This window comes from Apteryx rowi, unplaced genomic scaffold (genome assembly GCF_003343035.1).
Source record: "Apteryx rowi isolate R43461 unplaced genomic scaffold, aptRow1 scaffold_746, whole genome shotgun sequence".
NCBI lineage: Eukaryota > Metazoa > Chordata > Aves > Apterygiformes > Apterygidae > Apteryx > Apteryx rowi.
In genome coordinates, this window is record NW_020451034.1 from 320,207 (window position 1) to 344,456 (window position 24,250).

Consider the following 24,250-nt stretch of genomic DNA (forward strand, 5'->3'; position numbering starts at 1 on the left):
AATGGCTGGGTGCAAATAAAAAATGTAGAAGGTGAAAACAGTGGATCCAGGAGGGGAAATTTATAAGAAACATATGAAGCACAAGATTAAAAAAAAAATTTTTTTTTAAAGAGTATGAACTAATTACTGTGCTAAGGATTAATTCAGCCAAAGAATATCTGTTTTCACATGTCCCTCTGATGAGATCTAATGTGAAGGCTTTGTGTTGGTTAGCTTTGAAGTTGTGTTTTATTATCTAAGAAGTTCTGTGACAGATTCTGATGGGGATTGTAGATTTCCTAGTAACAGAGGGACCCCAGGGCCCCTTGTATCCACTACTTTTAGTTTCTCTGTTTCCATTTGATTTGTATCTATTCACTGTGTTCTCTGTTGAAAAATTCACCACTGGGCACACTTTTACTTATGTTCTATTTTAAGAAGTTTAAATGTTCCATTCCTCATCTGCTTTCTTCACAAAACAAGAAGGATGTTTTAATTCTTTTTTTCTGTATGTTCTGCTAGACAGCCAGTTAGTGACATAAAAATCCCACAAAACTCTGACCAATTTCCTGTTTTCGATATTCCTTTGCATTTGCTATTTCTCTAATTTAATATCAACTTTAAACAAAGCTTCCTTTCTAATAACATTTTTCAAAACATGTTTATACAGTACAAAACATGATTCCAGGTTTCTAAAAATTAGGCATCCATCTGGAACACTGTAAGAAATACTTTCCAACTGAAAAGTTTCTGAGTCAAATGCTTGCTCTCCTGATTATTAATCTGAAATATCTCAAAAACTTTTTGAAAATCCAGAAATACGCTCATGTAGGATCCTTCCTTGGACTTGGACCTTTGCTTCCTGTATCCATGGCTTAAAGACAGTCAGTCAAGCCAGGATTTCTAGGTAAGTTTTCTCAGGTCTATAGCAAAGGTTATTTCCAAATCCTTCCCTTTCCTTCCCCACCCTCACCTCTGATTTGCAAAAGTAATATATGCAAATTCTAGTTCTGTTCTGATTCAACCAACTAACAATAACAAAAAACATCTTGTAAACCATAAAATGTTGCATTTTGGCCAGGTCTAACACCATGGACGATGGATAGGGATAGAGCATGCTGTAGAGACAGGGGACAGAAGGTTGGAGATGGCTGTGGATTGAAGCCTAAGCAGCTTAGGTGCAGAAGCCATGAAAGGCAGATTGTGCAGGGTCTGGTTCGTGCAGAGCAACTGCCAGAGACACTGTATGGACTGGCCGGAAGATGACTATGGGGGTTAAACAGAGCTGGATTCAGGATGCACACCAGCACACGCTTGCCTTTCTGAGATAGGCAAAGCAGAACCAGAAAGTGTCCTTGGCATCAGCTTTCCTCCTGTACTAAGCATAGACACATAGGTGCCTACATAATTACGTAGCACCTCTTCACACAAAGTATTTGAAAACACTTGGCTAAAAATGGTAGCAAGATATTGAATTTCAGAGTCACCAGCCAAACTCTAAATTGCTGTATGCTGGTAACTCTTGATTTGATCTGGTAACAAAGCCTACAGTTTTCTATTGAAGAATATTGACTAGGAAATTTTATTTTTTGAACACAGCAAATATAAGGATTTTACAAGGCAAGTAGCAAGAGTCTGAACAAACTGCTATTTAGTGTTTTGCTCAGCCAAAGACAGTGCATCCACACATTAACCTAAAGGCAACTAGAACACTTCTGGCAAACAAATACGTAATATATTCATTGCCACACTGCACACAAGCACATCTGAAACAACTATTAATATGGCTACATGAACAGGTCACTTCAAGCTAAAATTACAGACTTCTAGTGCATGAGCTGTTCACCATGCTTCAGGCATTCCCTTTTTCTTCAGTATATGAAAAGTAGTTTACGTATCCATGAAGATGAACTGTGCTATCTTACTGTGGTCTATAGTGTGATCACAGGCAGTCACAGAAGGTTAGCTAGTCTGCTGTAGAGCCACAGCCAGTCAAACATCAAGGTAACTTGCTTCCAGAGCCATATAGTAAAAGACAAGCCCTTTGTTAAAGGATCAAAGTAAAAGACCATCTTTTAGAGTCCCCAGTAAAGAAAACTGATTATGGAAGTGCGCTACAGACTTTTATGTGCAATTGTGTCATGTATGATTGACTATAAATGTCAAAATTCTTCAGCAAATTTGTACTAACACTATTCATTCTTTAGAAAGAGCATCATCACAACTGGAACTTGGCATTTGTGCTGACCATAGTAACAGAAAAGTCAGGACTTGGTGGTCAGAGAGAATGATCAAGACACAGACACAGACATAGACACATATGCAGCTTTGTTAGGTTACGAATCAGGCAAACCGGTAGGTTATCTGCAAAGTTGGCATTGATAGTTGACTGTACCCATTACGTGTATAACAAATTTCTCAGGTATTCAGCTGTGGCCGACCTAGATCTCTTTATGAATACAAAATCAATTTCAATAATGAACTAAAAAACCTCCACAATTCCTAATTAGCTTCTTTAGCTACCTCCCAAAACAGAAGCTTTATTTTCCATAATTTTAAGTTATTTCACCAAGTGTTACAGATAAAAAATAAAGCACAGAATTCATCACGAAAGCATTTCAATTCACTTACTCAGAGCTAAACATCCATCAGTTTCTAATTTGGTCATCACACCAAAATAATTTCCCAGAACAAACTCTGAACTTGTTGACTGCTGAACAAATTGAGCAAGGAAATAGCTTTTTGTATTTTTAAACATCTAATTGATTCTGTGGCTCTGTGGTTCCTAGTCAATGTAACAGTAACTTGAATCATCATGACTAATGCTCAGATCATTTTACAGGCCTTTACTATTTGCATAAACATCTCCTCATCTGCCTTCTCACCCTTTCCAGCTTTTCACAATATTTTTTCTACTTATTTCCAAATTATCTCTGATGTGCTAGACAGGCTCCATAGTCAGTATGTTTCCCCAAATGTAACATTCTCCTTTAGCCACCACTCCTGCTGTGGTATTGACACTGTTTTTCACCATATTGCATCTAAGCGGCCACAGTTAGTTATTCCAGTTCACAGCTTTATTCTTAGTGTGAAGCATCACCTTATGACAGCATAATGCTGTTTATTTTTAATAATAATAATTAGTTGTGAAGCTGCATATGCAGTTCTTGTTAGGCAGAGCAAAAATCGTATTTATTCTTAGGTTTATTAAAAACATTATTTAACTCATTATAAAATCATTATTTTGAATATGTCTGTTTAATTATGCGGGCCCTTGTAGTCAAACAAATACTCCCCTTTTCACTTTGTGTGTATTACTGGTCTTGCTTGCCATTTTTATATCTAAAAGCTAGACTTCCAAAATGCTTTCCACCTTCTGAATGATTCAGTTTTTCTATGCTTAGCTTGAGACACATATTCTTATTTATCAGAAGACAGACCTCAGTTCTCTCAGGGAACTAATAAGCCCTTTTTGGAAGTGTCAGTTTGGACTTCTGGTATCTCCCTGCTCACTTTTGGAAAATATGAATAATAAAGTACAATGTTAAACTCTGCCCTCATCAGAAAGAGACATTACCCCACCATCTGCATAAACAATGTGTTCCTCCTATAACTTCTGATATTCTCATATTTATTAGGGAACAAATAATCTATTCCTCAAATGCCTTTTTTACATTCCCTTGCCCTCAACTTGTACCCGCAAAGCAATTGTGATTCCAGTTGTGTCACTATTAAATATGCCATTAATTACTTCAGTAGGACATTATAGCATACACAGTAGAGTTGGAAACATTTTATGTCATTAGGAAATGCACTGAGGCTTTTTTATGCCATAACAGCTTTATTTATATACTATGTTCTGCATAATTAGCTACTAATGAGGCTCTAACTTTCACTGCTGTAAGGCCTAGATATCTGTTCCTCTTTCAGTGAATTCATTTTGCTGTCTCATTAACACGCTAAAAAACCTGAAAATTGTATTTAATTAAAAGCTAAACTACCTCTGTCTAGAGACATTAATGAACAGATGCACTCTAAAGGGAAACACAAAAACTTTGTCAGTCCAGAGGACAACATGCATGTATTGCAAAAAGAATAACACAAAAAGATAACAAAGCTCACTTTCTTATTGTCATGGTTAGGATCTTGATTTTTTTCTTAGCTTTGTCCATTTCTTTTCATCTGCCATGTGTCTAACTAAGCTTTAAAAATAGCCATCAGTAGATTTGTCTTCCAAAGAATTTTAAAAGTCTTACATTTACTAAATCATTTAATAGAGAAGGACTCCATTAAAGGAATATATTTGGTAACGCTAACTGTAATTCACATGCAGAATCAAACCACCTCCTATGTTAGGCTTGGTTTTGTATATTCAGCAATCCTCAGGCTGACAAAGTTATGAGCTAGACCACAAGAAATGGTAAGACTGTCTTAAAATCATGGTGTGCCTATATTTTGCGTCTCCCTGATGTCTTCTATTCCTGTCAGCCTTCCGAATCACATTTCTTGACTTTTTTCCATAACTACAAGAGTAAGAAACATATAGCAAAACATGACATCACAACCATTGCAAAAAAATCAAGAGCACTGACCATGATGCTTCATTTCCTGTCTTCTGCACATAGCTTAAACAATTAATCAAATAAAATACTAAAATACATCGAGTTGTCAGGTAGAAACAGTGAGTAATTTTGAAATATACTGAAGAAACAACAGCTTCCCCCTTAATCTTGCTAACACAGATAAAAAGGCAATGAATTTCACATTGTTGCAGTGGTAAAAATGGAGATTCCATTTTTGAAAGAGCCCTCAAAAGAGAATAGTAAATAAAATGCGATTTTCTGCAAATCTAAAATGAATCTTAAAAAAAAAGCTGCTTGGAGTCATTCTACACTTAGATGTTCACTATACAGCCTGACCCAAAATGTGCCAAATTCACTGGCTCTCAGCACATGCTGTATGGCTTATTGTTTCTTGTCAAACCTTTGGCCTTTGGCAAGATTAGGAAGTAAGAGTCTATCAACCAGCCAAACTGGAATCAATATTCACATGGATGAAATAAGGTGGCTCTTGGATTTACCCGACCATTTTCTAGTTGCTGATGAAAACAGAGGCATTACAAATACTTAAGAGCCTAGATTTTTTGTGTAGTTAGGACAGTTGCTATTATCCTTCAATTATACAGTTTTATTTGGTTTAGCAGTCAGAGAAATTCATCAGTAACCACAAATTAGCAGGATCATTATCCACACTTCTAACTTCTTTCCCATCATATGGTCTAACTATTAGTTATCATGCATTGGAGCAATAAATCTTCAAGACTGGTAAATCCTTACAACTCTTTCAAATAGCAATTCACTTCTGCTTAAACATAATTGAAGCATTAATATTATAGAAAAATCACATCGGCTCAATTTGAGTAAACTGATCACAAATGTCCCAAGTGTGGGACATCTGTATATGCCAAACAAACATTGTTTACTACCTTGCATAAACCCACCAGACTCATTATCTGTATACTAATGACCTGGTTTCTGGTTGCTTCTAAATCACAGAACAGAGTAAAACCCAAGAGAAGACTCACAGACTATATAGTAGGTGAGATTACATGATATACTGTAACAACTCACACAAACCCTAGAAGTTAGTCCCTATAAAAGAAGCAATTCCAGTACAGATTTATAGTCCTTTAAAATCAATTACATTGTAAATTCTTTCCATGAAATTGTGCTGTGGTAGCTATACAGAAATTTACTTTCCTGTAATATGACTGGCTTTGAATGAATCTGAAACATTACCATTTGCAAGGATGCCTTCTACATCCTTAGCCATGCAATCAGTTTATTTTCCCTGATGTTATTTCATAACAAATGCATTTTCTTGCCAAAGTATGTATGAGTTGCCACTAGGAAGTGTGTTACTCAGTAATCCTATCTAGTCTTTCCAGCAACATTTCTATGTTTGTCTCTCTCATCTACTTGTTTAATGACATTCTCTACATAATGTATTTCACATTAAGTAGTTATATCCCAAATCGTTTAAAAGAATCCATCAAATGACTTCAAGTACATGAATGAAGTGCACATAGGAATGTGGTGACAAGTGTTGCCAGCCTAAAATACCACCTCTCCCTTTCTCTCTGCACCCCATCTTTAAGCTCTTTCTAACTGGTGCCTAAGGAGGCAGGTTGACTTAAAACCACTAACAAATTTGCCCTGTCTCTTCGGAATCACAAAAGAGAACTGCCTACCGTTATGCATTCTAAAACACAGTGCTCTTGATGTTTTGCTATGATTTCCTTTTCATTCATGAAGGGCAAGCACTGGCAAAACTAAGATTTCCAAATTACTTCTCAGCAAAAAAAAATCATTTTTTTTTCATTGAAATTTTTGGTTTTAATTTAAAAGCAGCTCAGCTTAGAAGTTTAATTGTTTTTAAGGAACTCTAAGCAAAACTCCTGCAACAATGAGTAATTAAGAGCCAGATTTCCAAACAGTGAAAGTTAAACACCTAGACATTTGTGAAGAAACTATTTGGCAGCCATTTCAATATTTAGGTATTTAAAAACCTTTATATAGCTTCCTCATAATGCTCTGTCATAATCCAAGTAATTCAGACAAAACATTTTGACTTGGATGATTCAAGTAGTTTTCTGAATATCTGCATATTACCTGGACATATTTTTCAGCACCTATTCCATTTATATAAAATGATTATTATTAATGATGCAGTCCCTAGAAATATATAATGAAGATTCCCTTCCTGCTAACTGGCTAGACTAATGTAGTTTCCAAACTGTGTTAAAAAAGCAATGTGAAAACACATATCCATTTGTGAACAAATAACACAGGAAAAGGATAGCATAAATAACAAGTAAGACAAAGGAAAAGGACCACAATATGTAAAGAAGCTGAACTGTGGAAAAATATTTTTAGTTCCAGAATTATTCAAAAATAACATTCAATATTGTTATTGATAAGGACCCAGAAGACACTACAACTAGATGACAAAGAAGGGAAGGTCTTATTCTTATTGGAAATTCTTGACAGAAGCCATATCAAAGAAATATACCAGAAAGAAGATCATCAGGCGAAGACTGCTGGATTAAATGCCAGCTTCCTTTAAAAACACAGAATTCTGACCTTGCTATTTTGCCTCACTTCCTGGGATAATCGGAAGCTCGCTTAGTAGATGACACTAGACCCCTATATACTGATATGAATTCCAGTCCTTACCCTCAAATTCAGGTACTTCATTCTGATCTCCTTAAAGTATGGAGTGCCTTAATCTCTTAGGAAAGCTTTTTCTAATATTAAACTAAAGTGCAGGTATTGTGAATGCTTAGCAGCCTATTCTCCCTAAAGATGAAAATCCAAAGTAAGCCAACTTAATTAAGAATTAATTCCCTTTAAATCACAGCCTGAATTGTTCATTTCCAGCTCAGTCCCTGATCAATAATTTGTGGCATGAAATGATTTACAAGACATAGGGGCAAATTAATTAAGGTGACAAAAGCAATTCCATATCTCATCAGAGAGATTCCACCCTGTTTTTAAAATTTCATGTATTAATAAAAAGTTTTGGCCTACTTACAAGGCTCTGTTATGAGTTTGATATTCTTCACACAGACCCACAATGCCATTTTCATTTTATTACAACAACCCCTCTTTTCCTGCTCGAAGGGATAATTGTCAAAACTGTGTTTTAAAAGAATGTATTAGCTCCTTAGTAATTCTCTGAAAGTCTTCTGATTTCAGCTGCTGAAAAAGTGCTGGGTTCCTTCAAATACTTCACATCAAGATTGTGAACATAAATAATCTTCCAATTAATTAACATTCTTACTGCCCTTGAATGAAAAAACTCAACCCAAGTGTTGGTTATTTTCTTTATGGTGATCAAAAGATTGCTATTTAAGCAGCTGAATACACAAAGAACGCTACACAATTATGCCGGAACATTTTCATGTCTGAATACTAGTTTTTAAATCTCTTGGAATGAGCTTCTGGATCCAGCAGTCAGAGGTCGTAACAGCTGCCAATATTTTACAATTTTTTTAGTTCATTGTAAACAAAAGGAAAAGCTGGGGAGCACTGAGAAATAAGTATTTTTGATTTTCCATTTTAATAAAAACAAAACATTTTTTTCCTAATCAACTGTGACTATTGAGCAAACAGCATTAGTCAGCAAGCAGCTGTTTTAAAAGAAGAATATTTTAATGTACACTGGAAATCAGTATAATAAAAGATGGTAGTCTTCAATTCAGACTTAAAGAAATAGTCTGTTAAGGAGATTTATGACTTTTCTCTTCTAACATTCCTTTGAATTATCTGCCATATTGCCCAAATCTGATTCATTGCAAAGGCAACAGTATTGCTTTCAGGAAATATCATCTCTCTTGGTGATGAGGATTATCTGTTTATAAATTACAGGCTGTTTTAGCGGTATGCGAAGAGTAGTTAGTATATTTTAACAAGGGATTCATGTAAATCCCAAGAAATCCTTTTCAATGTATTACTAGATGATTATTTTTCAATGTTCAAAAGGTTCTTCACTTCAAATACATGTATCTGTTAATGAGTCAAGGAAAAGAGTGGCACCATTAGGATGTTAGGTATGATTAAGAGAGGTTCAAAGAGCCACAATTTTAAAAAATATGCTAGAAAACTAGAAAATATTTGAAATGTGTAATAAAAGCTAGGGCTCTACAACCATATTTAGTTCACCAGTGAACTTATCAAAATGATTCCATGTGATTTAGGAGTACCAGTTGTAATCGCAGTGTAAAAAAATCAGTTGAACCAGTATTTTTCAGTCTGTTGTCTAAAGACCCTCTGATGTTCATGGATTAGTTTTCAGAGTCCCATGAAAGACCTTGCTTATAGAAAGTAAGTATATTTGTCAGGAACTAAAACTTGCTACACAGAAATCTGCAAGCGAATTGCACATTTTTCAGAATCTGCAATGAATACAGGTTACAAATCACTAAACTGGCCAATGCTTAGTTATCTCAGCTAGCGATGACCTGTATTTTTCCAGAACTAACACGACCACAGCACTTACACCTTAAAGGTGAATTTTAGGCCAACCATTGAGGTGAAATTGCAGACAGCCATTTACACTGGAGATCCCACTGTTGTCATCAGTGAGGCCACAAAAAGTGCATGCAACTACGTATCATTCAGAAAGGATTCTATTACCAGAAAGCAAACAAACAGCAGAAATATTAAGGTTTCATATTCTTAATCATGTTTTGTCTTCATCACTGAATTCATTTGCTTCACTTCAGTATGGGCATGTTTGCTACATTTAGATCTGCTAAATGCTAAAACTAACTAAAACTAAAAAAGCTAAAAAATTATGAAATCATATTAACTGCTCAAGACAATCTCACAAAAATAACACTTTAATAAAAATGGAAGGTGAAACCCCAAATCTACTAAGTAAACTATAGTTTCTCCACTGTCTTTGCGGGCGGGAGGAAAGTGGGGAGAATGGGACCTGATGCTCAGTGCCAATGGAGTCAACCACTGGTGGGAACCACTGGTGTACCTGACAATACCCTCTGGTAGAAAGACTAACATTTTACCAGGAACCCTGCTAGAGTGGAAGGGGCTGTGCAGTAGCATGGGATTCAGACAGTGCTGGATATTATTAATCGAGCATCTAGAAGTCCTAGCCATGCAGTCCACTGTCTTAGAGAGAACTTCCTCATAATTTGCTCATAATAACAGACTTCTGTTCTTTTTGGTACTTTTAGGTGATTCAGAGGAAAAAAAAAGGTTCAGCTAAAAATGCTTTATTCAATTATTTCAAAGCTGACAAGCCTACTCACAAGAATTCATGTTAGAAGATGCATCATCTGATCTGTTTTAGATATTAAAAAATAGCTTGAAACAGCCCTACACTCCCAAGAAAAATACTGAGGGTTGATTCCAAAGAACCAAAGAATGAAAACTCTGTCTTAATGGGCAAGGTTGTAAGTAAGAAGATGCATCTCTTTGTGGTGGTGCATAGCACTGAAAGACTAGAGTAAGTTCCAACTTCTCAAATTGATATTTTCCTTGAAATTATCCTCCTGCGCAAGAGCATATACCTTAAAAAACAAGGTAGCCATAAGGTAGGATAAGGCCTTTTAATAGTCTGGACTCAAAAATATGTCTGATGCATGCTCTTAAAAGGATTATGTTGATATATCTCAGAAAAATACCTGTGCCTTTCCTCTACCACCACCACCACCACCACCCCTTCTCATCTCTACAGCATTTCGTATAATTGCTATCATGTGTCAGGGAAGAAACTGATCACCCACAGAGATCATGAAAGAATTTCCCTCTGCCTGCTGTATAGCACTGAACAAAATAGCTAGTTGCATGAATAGAATCATTATCAGCAAATATTTCACAAAGAATAATGGAGTTGGTATTTTTCACATGAGTAGTTCTTATACTTGTACCATTGTCATCTGATTATGCCTGAGAAATACCATTAGTCAATGGGACTTCTTGTGTGAATAAAGATAACTCTCATGAGAAGAAGCTGAAGAATTAATTCCTGAATAGTTAATTTCAATATACAATGTGAGCATTTCAAATGGCCTGTTTACACAATTTTAATCTGAATAAATAGGAAATGTCACCTTAATGCTAATACAACATTCTTGTAATTTATGCACATTTTTACAGCTAATGAAGCTGTCATTATCGTATTAAAATTTGGCATAGCAGTTATTTTTAAGTTATCATCATGACTTCTAAAATATTTGCAATTCTGTACTTCATTTGTACAACCTGTAGGTTCTATGGAAACTATTTTTCACTGTGCCTGTTAAGCTGAATGATGGCATTATGTTCTATTACACATGTTCAATCATATTCAAAAATTTGGCTACTGTCATTTCCCACATCTATATGGATTGTTACAATCCTGGTTTCAGTGAAATCAGAAACAAAATTTCAGATGATTTTGGTGGAAGCAGGCCTAAATACTGAATTTATATTGATACTAAGAATAAAGAATTATATTTAAGACTATATTTTCCAATAACTTATTGGTTTATATGAAGCAAGATAACAATAAATACACTGCTCTTAAATTTAGATTCAGCTAGGTAAACATAGGTCTGGCTTTAGCTAGTATGAAGAGACATACCTCCATTTAAGGACTTGATCTTTTCACATTATCTCAGTACACATTTGCTGTATTTATAATCAGCAGTTCATAATCACAATGACAATGTGTATTGTTGCCTGGCACCATAATGACTGCAGTAAAAAGTAATTATGCCAGTAAGCCCTGGTAATTAAAATTACACATGTTCACACAATTGCCCTCCTACCTGCACAGTCCTGGCATTTATTCTTGTTCCCTCCTTCCCAACACAGATGTCATCTATGTCAACTAGACTGTACCTGTCCAAGGACCATGTGAACCTTTTCTGTGACAGAAAGGAGATGGCATCTACAAAGATCAGCTTGTGAAGCCAAAAGACAAAATTGCTGCCAATGTTACTTTAACTGTGCCTAGTGCAGTTTAATCTGTAAACTCAGCCAGTAAGTGATGTTGCAATTCATTTATGTGTTACAGTTTCAGGTAAGTATTGAGCAGATAAAATAAAAGAAGTATCCCAGCTTCCAATGGTAATGTCCGAAAAGAAAGAAAAAGAATCAACAACATTTACTTCTCAACTGAAATTAAAATGAAAACATAATTTTGCTCACACAGTGAAATTAAAAAATAAGGGCCAAGAATACAAAAAAATCAAAAGGAAGGCAGTGTATGTCACATTCATTTCCGTAACTCAAGAGACCTTAAGACATTGCAGCCAGCTAATTTTTGATAGATGTCCCCGTTCCACACACTGCAGGCAGGACTGGGGTATGACAACTGAAAGCAACAGGAGTTTTCTATCTGCAGCAGACAGGGTTTGCCTCAGGTCATAATGGGCATTCAGAACTAAATGCTGGCAAGCATAAGGACAGACCAAGCACAGGGTTTTCCGTTCAGAAGTCATGGAGAAGAATTACAACATATCCTTGAAGAATGGCAGTACAGTGAAGGGAAATGAACTTTAGTTAGTTAACATTACAGGACCTACAGCAACAGCGCTACTGCTTTCTAAGAGAGGAGGGCAGGCTGTGCAGACACCCAGCCCCCATGCTGGCTGGAGACAATCACCAAGGCACTTCAGGAAGGAAAACAGGAACACAAAGTGTCACCTGTGTAACTTGGCCACCCCAAATGTTTTCTGACAAAATAATGACCAAAAATCTTGCCAATGTTGGTGGGGACCAAAAGCCATCTCCAGCCTTGGGAGGATTTGCAGAGTTGTTCATTTAACAAACTAATGTGACTAGACCCTAAGGCATGCCCCTGCCTCCCAGAGCCTGTGCTTAGTTAGACCTTGCCGCTCTGGACCACACTGAGGTAGCTGCACAGTCACAGAGGTTTCCTGCCTTAAGCAAAAGTCTCAGGAGCCAGGTCTGTTTTCCCTGCCTGGCTCTTTTCCCAGTTTCCCCTGCAGTAGCAGGACCTGTTCCTCGCTTGGCAGGTCCCAAGAGGGTGACTCACCCCCAGCCTTCATCCCTCCACACTTGTGCCAAGCACTGTACAACAGCGTGGTGCAGCCCAGAAAGGGAAAGGGAAACCCAGAAAGGGAAAGGGAAAGTGACCCAAGAAAGGGAGGACCTAACTTCATGTCCCCCCTTCTGTGCCCCCACCGGTGCGGAGCTTCACCCACCTGCAGGCATGCTGCAGATGGCCTGCCAGGTGACTGTGGGGCATTTCCACCTCCTCAGCCCATCTCTCAGCTCACTTTCTCAATGCATGGTCTCAAGGGTTGAGCTGTTTTTCATGGAACCAGCCGATCCCTGAGCAGCTGCAGGCCACCCTGCATCACTTTGCAAAGCAGCAGCCCCCAGTTGCACTGCAGCCTTCTCATCTTTGCTCCAGCAACTCCCATCAGCATAACATTCTCCCTTCTTCAGGCTGGACTAAAAGAGCAGTACCATGTCTCTGATTTCGTGCAGTAAAAATGTTACACTGCCAGGAAGTCCTGCTTCCCCCCACAAAACAGCGTGATCCCTTCCCCCACAAACATGAACTTGCTAAAGCAGAAGAGGCGTCACCAAAGATGATCTACTTCTCAGACAGGGAAAAGAAGTCCTGTACATCACCCACCACCAGGGTCTGACTCAGAGATCAAATGATCACCAGATGGATGGCGATTGCTCCCTCTTGCACCACTCTCCCTGTATCTTGTGCCAGAGAAGGAGTCAGAAAAAGCAAGAGAATGAGAGAGGAGAGCCCTTAGCATGCAGCAGCTATAGCAACTGCACCCTACCAGGCTTAATCCAAATCTGCATGGAGCCCTTTTAAAAGACTCAGCCAGCTGGGATGATTCACAGCTCTCTATTCAGCACAATTTGCAATGCAGCTTCCCAATCGGACCCAACAATTATACCAGGGCGCACACTGATGGGGAAAGAGAAAGAGAGAAAAACTATTTCTATCCTATAGCAGCTGCTCCATCCTGGATCCCCCACCTCCCTTTTGTACCTTCAGACTGCTTGCTCTCTTTCTGCATGTATCTGGCTCAAAGACAGTCGATTCATACAAATCAGATCCATGTAACTCTTGAGAGTACTGAAAAGCACCAACTGAAAAGAAAGCAGGACAAACTTAATTCCACTTTCTATAAAGCAAAGCTTACAAAGACTTGGGCATGCATCATATATCTATAATTATGTGTGACCTGTGGCAGGATAGCTAGTTAGAAAGAAAATTATAGTCAGTTGAATATAAATTAGATGGAAGGAAGGAAGGAAGGAAGGAAGGAAGAAGGAAGGAAAATTTCTTTTACATAATTACCATTTAATCTCTGGCTGAGAATGATACAATGTTAGGCTCTGCTATATGAAGATACTGAGTCATATTGCCATCCTATTTACAACCGGTAAATCTGCAATAATTGTTAAGTAGAACAACAAAATTTGGCCCACTGGGATGTTACACACAAATTCACTTTGCTGGAAACAAATTCATGAACCAGTTGTATTCTTCTCACAGCCGAGTGATTGATTAGACAGCCCCAAAGGATCTTCTGGATCTGTCATGGTGCTGTTGCACTGTTTGCTTTCAGATTTAGGCAGCTTCTTAGCACAGACCTGTAAATGTCATTTGCTGCCACCAGCACAGACAGCTGGAGATGTCCCCTGAATAAAGGAGAGCTTTCAGTCACCAGAAAGACTGAAGAAGCAACTCAAGATTTAAGTGTAAGTAAATGAGAAGGGGCCTGCAATTACTCAAGATGCTTCAGTATTTCCTGAACACATTTTCTTTGATTCTGCTTTCCTCAAGAATATGTAAATGAAAATCTAACATTACATCTTACTTTATTTTTGTAATAAAGACAAAAATTCTGCTGATAAAATGGGAGATTGACTTGTAAGGAAAATAACCATGCAGCATTTATGTTTGGTGGTATTAGCTGATTGCTTTGTCACCACTGATACGTTGACGTGGTAGCTGCCACTGATCAAACTAAAGAAGAAAACAGAGTCAAAAAAGTTTGTGGATTATTATTATTATATATTTTATATTTTGACCAGAATTCATCTAAATCACTGTTCACTAATTGAATCTATAGCAGAACTATATGTAGTCTTATAGGAATAATACTCCTTACTAATCTAGAAAACTGGTAGAAGTACTTTGCAGGCTTCATTAAGCTTAAACAAGATGCAAACTAATCTACTATAGAGACAACGTATTACTTGACGAGAAGAAGAGGCTAAAGGATTGAAAACTGTCCATTATACAGTAGAAAAAACTTTACTGAATATATATAAAAATTGTAAAGAAAGAAATGAAGCATTTGGACTCCTTAGGGAGAATTTGGAAATTCTCTTTAGGAAATAAACATATTATTCAAATGTGAAAGCACTGAAAAAAAATGAAACAGTTAATGTTGCAATGACATTTATCTCCTTAAATTTATAACTCAGCACTGTATAGATACAAATAGGACATTTTTACACATCTCAGAGGCTAAGGAGCAGTTACAGTATCATTGCATTTGTTTATATACAGTTTCATAAAATTTTGATGGTAACAGTAAAGACATGAAGACCAATAGTGCCTCATGTCCTTGATTTGGCTTTTTTCTGGTTTATGTTGCCAAATTAAGTAGTGAAACATGCTAAACTGATGCAAGTCAATCAAAACATTCACATGGATGTTCCAGCAAAAGTGCTGTATGTTACCCATCAAACCATTAGCTAAGCTGATGTAACTATGAGGAGAAAATCCCTGCGACAAAACCCATAAAGTGACATCTGCCAACTGCTTATCTGCCTTAGAGAATTTGGATGGGAGCTGCCACAGTATCTAACGACCTGTACAGTTTTCTGTTACTGTCACTGGAACAGCAATGCATACTGCAACAATCTCAACAACAATCCCAATCTCTAAAACAGTCCCGACAGAAGACGTTTATCAAAAATAGCTATTATTCTGGCTCTCAACTAAATTAAGTTTTGGTCTGTAATGCCATTTAAGTCAACAACGAGCCAACACAACAGTAACCACACTGATGCTTACAAAACACAGTATTTAATTCTCTAGAAGGTTTATTTTATCTCATTTTCTCATTGCTCCAGATGGAATAAAATGTTTGTTACAGGGAGTAATCTTCTGCGCTACCAATATCTTAAACATCTCTGATGCAGTTGCAGCATATCACCTGATGAACACATGTTTTTAAAGAAGCTAGACTAGACCTTAACTAGTTCTACTGAACAGGATGTTCTTCTCTAAATCCTTAAGAAGCTGATCTAACACCTACTGTCAACAAGTGATCTTATGTTTAAGGATGTAGAATAAAAACAGTATTTCTTCATTATCTTCCAAGAAGTTGGGAGAAACTATTTAGGTTTGTCTGTGATTTTGAATGCTACAGAAAAAAAAAACCAAAACACCCTAAACTAAACTCTCTGGTGTGAAATATTTTGATTCTACTGGTGGGACACGCAAAATGTAAAAGGTATATGTAGATAAACAAGCAGAAGAACTTCATGGGTTAAGGAACAAAATGTGTAATTAATTTCTGCAGAACATACATACTCTTTAAGTGAGAAACACAGTTGTGCTTAATTGAGTTTCTCTCTGTAGCTTGAGAAGTAGAACAGAAGGAATTTTCCATTGGGGAATCTCTTTCTTCTTATCCTATCACTATCTCAAGCCTATTTCCCCATTCAGGAAAGTTACTTTGCCATTTCAGGCTCTTGGAAATGGAATTAAGACGAGAAAATAAATATTATCAAATCTATAATCATTTCAATGGGATTTTTCAATGGCAGGTCAGAGAACAGCATTATTTTTTTCCTTGTCTGGGTTATCATTCTACTAACTTACTTGAACACATAAAAATACACTGCAAGAAGTAAACAAGAAACAGAGAAACAAATGAATATAATAAGAATATAATTACCTAAGTTCCACATCTGATGTAAACTGGTGTAGCTCTAATGAAATAAGTGGAACTAAAAAAATTTTATGAGTTGACGCTCTGCCAAGTCTTGACATTAATTCTGTCTAAGAGTTTTCTACAGCCGTCTATAATCAGGGTATCCAAGGACTTTGTAGGGAAAAACTGCTTAAGAGAGTGGCATTCTTTTTGTACTTCACTGAACGTACAGCTATAATTAATGTTATGCTGCAGTGTTTCAGAGATACCTGTTACTGATAATACACATAATGGAAATGGTATGTGGTAACTATATCTGTATAGGCACAGATAGTAGGAGAATCACACGACATAGAAGTCTTTGATTCACAGTCCTCTAAAGATGCCAGGCCATACACTCTGACTTAGAACAAAACAAAGTGCAAAGGACTTTTCCAGTTAGGAAAGTTTAGATTCACTTAATATCACAGCCAAGAAAAGACGTCTGAATTTTTGTTTTTGCTTCATTTTTAAGACCATTATGCATGAAATGTATCATCTAATGGAAAAGGAAACAGGGCAATGATGCAATAAGTCAATTTTGATAGTGGTCAACTTTGAAAGGCAAAGATCAGTTTAACTGTATGATTTGTATGGGGGTCAACCACATATTTCAGGTATCACTCTCAAGGCCTTCAGTCAGTCAATTCAGTAAAAAACTGAACTCTGGAGCATATGTCTGTATGGGGCAACTGTGGAATTGACTACTGTCAGTCTCTGTTCAGTCCTGAATTCAAGAGACATGTTTCCGTTACCCACAGATGCATGCAGTATCTTGTTTGATCTCTCCAAGCTTATACAATATAGTGGAATGATGCAGACTGTTTGGTAAGGAAAACACTGATGTTCTGACTTAGTACAGTAATAAATTACAACCTGTTCTTGGACAGATAGAAAGTATGTTTAGTATACTATTTCGGTAATGTGTTAGAAGGTTTCTCTTTCTCTAGTTTCAAAGGCAAGGGGCACTAGGCTTAAAATTAAGTTAAAATAAAGGGAAAAAGAGCATGCTTTCATATCCTTCCCCCAAGATATAACGTTCTGTTTCCCCCACCCTATTTATCTGGAAATTAGTAGAAAGATTCTTGCATGAAAAAGGATGCTTAGTAAAGGAATCTTGGAAGTTAAGCCAACCTCATTTACACATTATAAACTCTAAGCCAACAAGAACTAGGTAAGCAATGCAACTGCAGCTATCAGGCATGTGGTCTACATGACATAATGCAGATATATAAGATACAGGTTTATCCCATTTTTGCTTACTGCAAGCAGATCTACAGTGTAATGATGATAAGCCAAAACTACCACACCTCACCTCTCAGCAGGTCAGGCTGAGCACTGCACTAAGATGCAAAATATTTGGTTAGCTTGGAAGAGGAACAAAAGAAGCCTGTATCTGCTTAGTTTTCCATTCCAGGTAGGCAGACCCAAATTTAACCAAAACCCCAAATCCTCCCTCAAAACTGATTATTTGTTTAGTGCTGGCTGTCAAAGGCTGTTTCAGCAACACAGCCAAGCAGTTCTAAGCAGTTCTATTGATCCATATAATAAGATCGTAGGATTTTTCATTTACCCATCCTGTTAAAATGTTCAGGTATCATAGAGAAATAGATTCCTGCTAATACGGTGTGGCAGGTATGACCACATACCCACCACAAACAATCCAGCATGACAAAAAAGAAAGAAGCAGCTATTCCAACACACGCAGCTTGTCTAGGACACAGAATGTTTGTAGAGTAATACAAAAACAAACCCATTTGTGGCAAGAAATTAACCTGAAAAAGATCAAAACTGTAACATTCAGAATATCTGTACAGTCAAACTACAGAAAAAGACTAAAAGGTACTTCTTGTTTAAATGAAAGCAGATCTACCTCACTTACAGACCCTAACCTTTTCTACTGCAATTCAGAGAAGTGCAGAATCTGGAAGTGTCTAGGTCCTTCTACGTTCTTCCTTTCTGTCAATGCAGAGTCTTCACTTCAGGACGCCACAGAAATCTGGACTAGGCACTATGAAAGGCAAGGGGTGTCACTGTCACACTCACTTAGATTTCCTGGGAACTTTTTGCTTGAACTTTTATTGTTGTTACTGATTTGTTGAAACCAAAAAACTGTTCAGAAGGAAACTGCTGATTTTGATGGGTTTTTTTGTTTAGAAAAATATTTTTAGAAAAGAAGTTTCACGCCTGTCACAACCTCCCATGTTGACATTTTCTAAATGACAGGTTCCAAATTTTGGGTTGAGATGACTTTTTGCATAGAAATGTAAATTAATAATAGCATTTTTAGAATAATATTTTCAAAAAGGTATCAAAATGAAATTTCACAGATGACTTTACACCAGAAACTTTTTCAATTATTAGCTTACAAACAGTTCCAAGATTTTGGCATTTCATTCCTGAGCCAGGAAAAAAATCACTCTGGGTACATTCATAGTGCTAAGTAACTGTGGTCAAGGAAGCAAAGAGAAGCAGTGGACCCTTTGACTGTCTGCAAATAGAGAGCTGTAATAGAAACATTAGGCCTGATACGAGCGGAGAATGAACATGAATGTCTGAGCATGGAAGCATCAAAAGACCTGGTAGAAGAAGGGTTCATGTTGTGGCATGTGTTGATGACTCCTACAGTAGCAGATTATCAAAATTCCAGTATACCTACATGCAGCTTCTTCAAACACATAGATCTAGGGAAAAAGGACAATGGGTAAAACCTAATGACTCACAGAGTAGTACAGAGTGGTGACACTGATGGCTGTCAGCTCTTTTGAGGTCCAGAAAGGCACAGTGCCAACCAGTAACCTAAGAAGAAGCCAGAAGATGTGATGAGGACTTCAGTAAGAATCGATATCCCCATCATCCTCTGTGGCATTGCAAGGAATCCTGACCACACTGCCTGGATACATGCATCATGGTGACTGAATGCCAGAGAGGTCCCTGGGCACAAGAATCATGGTGTCTGATTGCTGGACAGACTACTGGGACACACAAATCTTGGTTCCTGTGAGTGTGTGGGTATGAGAGTGTGACTGAGGGTGAGTGAAATAGGTTTTGTTTTAAAATTAAATCACCTTCCCCTATAAGGTCTCAAATTGAGCTTTGCTACATTGTTTCTAAAATGTTGCAACATTATTTCCTACATTAAGTTAGAGTAAATGCAAGGGGGAAAATGTGTACAGACACAATCTGCTTAATTGTTACCTTCCTTCCTAGTCTCTCCTGGATCACTCTAACCAGCTCTATCTAAAACAAAACCGGGCGCCTGTTTGGGTTCATTCCAGGCAGAATTCCCAAAAGGCAGTATGGATGAGACTTCACAAAGCTTAGTTCCTTCTACATCTTGCAACACTGTCCCAGTGGGCATTGCACTATCAAATCCTCCCATGTTTCCTTACGGCACACTCCAGGGCATACAACGCATACCTTCATTTTCATCTGTAGGAACAACACTGTGGTGGGTTATAACAGCTCCCACACACCCTGCACAGAAAAAACAAAACAAAACAAAACAAAAACAAACACCCCCCCACCACCACCACAGTAGCACTATATGTGACTCAGAAGAGGCCCACGACTGAGCAGGAATGAAACCAGACTCCTCTAGAGAGATCTAACAGTATGTGTACGAGCTGTTTTGTAACACGTGGCTGAGGTGAGAAGGATCAGCCCCTGAAACTGCTGTATTTGGCCATGGTAATATAACTATAATCTTCAACTATGCTGGTAGTCCCAGTATCTTCCCCTTTTCTACAGATGCATTGTGGTATTACAGCAGTTCACTTCCCACACAATATTCACTGCATGAAAGCAGGAGCATGTGCAGATTTGTCACCACATTGATAGTGTCACAAACCTTTCCTGTGTTCATTTGGAAGAATTCCAGCATTAATGAGAAGCTGCAGAACTGACTTGATGGGCAATGATATTAGTGTACATCTCATAATACCAGTTTATTGGAATATTAAATATAAGAAATATGAGTCCTGAGAAGTGAATGACACTTTTCCTGATAGTGACATAAAACCAATGATCTCCAAATGTCGTAGCAAAGAGGTATTCCTAATATTGTTAAAAAATATTTGCATAATTTATTCTGATGCTTTTTCATTTTTAGCACAAAGCAGACCTTTTTCAACACTCTTATTTTCCTTTTTGTTTTTGTTATTATATCTGAAGCACCATGAACAGTTTCTTATTTAAGTAGATTTTCAGAGAGGCTGTTACAGAGAAACCGTATCTTCTGATAGTTTCTCAAGTATCACAAATGTTTACATGACCTAACTATGTCTTCAGGTTTTGTGTTTAGTAGTTCAGGTTTAGAATTCTAATTTGGTTCTAGCTTTTGCTTGGATTTCAAATACTTGACTGTTCTGCAATCTGTGATCTAATTTCTCTGAGACACCTAACTCACAAATTAACATGTGTTCCCTTTTTTACTACTAAGGATGAAATTAATGTCATATTTTGAGAACACATTTTAATGTGCTATTTGCAATATTAATAAACTTAATTTTTCATTTCGTTTCTTCTAGGAAAGGTTCTGCATTACTGACCATACAAGAAAAAGCCACATTCAGAGTATGTTCTTTTTGTCTTCCCTGGACCACAGAGACTCACTTACAAGAAGTTAGTGTGCAAAGGCTTCCAAAAGAATTTGGAAATAAATCTGAGAGGGGGAAGAGTGGTGAGAAAGAAGTAGAAGGAAGTGACATGGTTTGCTTGTTCCCTTAACAAAACCTGTAATCTCCAAGTAAGTATAACCCCTGTTTTACCAGATTTCTTGCGTGATCTGTAAGAGTAGTGCATTTAGTACTAAATCCACAGTAAGTCTTGCACACACAAACTGAATTAAAGCTGACCTTTATATATCCAGCACCAAAATTACAATCCTCAAAACGCTCAAACTCAGCTAGCTGTAACTCCATAGACACCTGCATTTCTGCTTTTGCCTGTGTGCAAAGGTTTCTTAGTCTTCAAAAACTAAGGCATTTCTCTACCTGTTTTCACAAGCCTGATTTATTAAGTGTGCCTGGAAGATACCTTTAGGACAACTCTGGGCTGGGCCTCCACACAAACACAAATACATCCACCACTTTGTTGAAAAACACAAGAGGAGGCTGGGGAATAAAGTCATGGTGCTCTCCTTTTGGATGATTGCCTTTGAGTCCAGAACTCACAAGGGTAAGGATGCTGTGGGTTCAATTGTCTATATATGTTATCCAACTCATGCTTAATCTAAAGAATATATCTTAACTGTCCTTGACAGTTAAGGAGCTGACCCCATATATCTCCTGTCCTGTGCAGTGTAATTCTGTGCAAATTATACTCATTTTTTCCTCCTTTGGCCCAGGAAATCTTTAATGATCCATTTGAGCAGCACAGATTCAAAGGGTGAGGCAGGGATTGTTACAGTCTGGGATAATCTATAGTAATACAGTTATGACCCTCTTCTGGCATGACGTTCGCTGTGGACACAATGCAAGTTTTAAACATCAGGAAAGGAAAAAACCCTTGGACTCCCCAGCCTGTGTCAGTATTACACCATGATCTACAGAACAAAAGGAAAGCCCTTTTTATCCCCATCACTTTGTCTCTGAATGAAAACAAAACAATAGCAGTGTTTTGTACAGAATCCAGCCTTGTTGGTGTGCCATATGTATTGCCTGGAGCACATCTCCTAAACCAGGCCCCTCTGGAGAAAGCCTCATTTTAGGTAACTTATTCCATCCTAAAATAGAGTGAATGAACTGCTCTCTAGGATTGCCTCTCTCTGTTAACTCTAAAGGAATCCAAGATGACTGTTTTAGACAGCTGAAGATGGCAGGAGACCACACAAATCCTACCCTAAAAGTCCATCTGAGTTACGCTGTAAGCCTATTAGTCTCTCTATACCTCAGGTCCTCCTCTATAAAGGGGTTCTTAACATTTCCTTGCCTCTAATTTCTTGTACATGTAAAGGCATTAAAGTCTGAGGCACTTGCATGGTATCTTCACGGAGTCATGTAAGCCATACCTGCTGATTGTGGTGCTGGTTCTGTGATAGCTAGGGCTAGTGCAGCTCATGTGAAGTCAGCTAAACAGACAGTAATGTCTGAAAACAAGGGGGTCTTACATACATTCTACCTCTTCTGGAGAAAGAGCACTCCCCCAGTGTACACCTCTAATTGACTTTCCGCTGACAGGACAAATGATATTAATGGACTCTTATGGAGTTTCCTGCCCTACTATATCAGACTCTCCTACATAATTAGTCTTAGTCACCTTTATTTTAAATGCACCAGGTAATTTATGAAAAGTCCTCCGGTATATTCTTCAAGTGTTGCTGAGATGAGCTTCACTTCTTAAATGATGGGAATGTAAATCATTTCTTCTGTCTTCTCAGAGGATCCTTTTCACTGTATTAAAATAGAAATAAATCTCCAATGCTGACTCATCTCTATGTTTTTTTATTAATTCAAAGTTTATATGCATGTATGAATGGTTATATATTATAACAAAATCTATAGCAGTAAATACTGTCCATGACAGGGTCTTATTAAAAATAAAAAAATCAATCAGAATTGGACTTACAACTATTACCAGAGAGAATATACTAGTTTAAGTGCCATATTAAATTTCCAGTTGCTCAAGAACCTTAAACTAGTTTTATAGCTATAGTTCTGTGTTTTGTGGGGTCATGGTGGACACCAGACACACACTAGACAGAGCTGGATAGAGTATTGCAGTATCTTCCCTTAACAAATGTTAGGGGACCTGTAAATGTTAGGACCTGGAAATACTGATCAACCTAATTATAGATGCAATATTGGTGACTTGTGGTCTAACACCAAACCTCATCTTCTAACTCATCAATGATTTTGGAAAGACTCCAGCCAGCTTCCACTTGCCAGAGAACGCAGTCCATAGTAGGTTAGTCAAAAGAATAGATAAAGCTTTGCCACTAACAGCACATCATGACCTGCAAAAAAAAGTGCTAATTTCCCATTAGGAATGCAATGATAGTGCCTTGCTCTGAAAGATTTCTATCTGTCACCCTAAAAGGCAGAAACAAAACCACCACAGCTAAAGATTAAATACAGTGCAAAGCGAGAAACATTTATCCAGACATACACTAGCTATTTTCCACAATGCCAGCCATTTTTCTTACCCTTTGCTTGATGGTTTTAATAGAGAGACATTATTAGCTAAATTGGGACCTCTGTACTATTCTGGATTTGTGGTTTCATTGAAAGAATAATCTGAGTCTTGGGGGGATGACTGCATTTACTAAATAAAAAGGGAAGTCTTGAGTTGAACAGAACCTACATTAAGTCAGCTAATGACATTCTGAACTTCAAAATAAAGAAGAAATGGATGCCACATTGTTGAAGGTATGCTACTTTGAAAATCTTTTTAAAGTCAATTCTTTGTCGCATTCAAGCTTTAACAATCTGTAGATATGACTTTCTATAAATTAAACCCTTAGCACCTGTTTTGAAAAGTGTCTAAATTAGGTTCTTAAATTCCTTCTTCCCCTCAGTTCAGTCTGATACTTAGGTTACTCTTCCATCTTCCATTCTTCCAACTAACGAACAACATTAGCTTCAAAAGATTTTATCGTTTCTTTGAGTGTAGCATTCAAAAATACTTAGTTCAGACATCTGCAACTAATCTTAGCAAACTTCCACTTTGCTTTTAAACCATAAAACGTGATAATCTTTCTTGTGATGTAGCATATTTGATCAGACAACCAAAGTTGACTGTGTTACTCCAGTAAATTACACCTATTTAACT

General features: G+C 37.4%; 1 pseudogene; it reads right to left on the reverse strand.

Moving 5' to 3' along the window:
• Window positions 1-12,759, reverse strand: part of LOC112976561 — a 38,608-nt pseudogene extending 25,849 nt beyond the window's left edge.
• Between the last annotated feature and the right edge of the window lie 11,491 nt (window positions 12,760-24,250).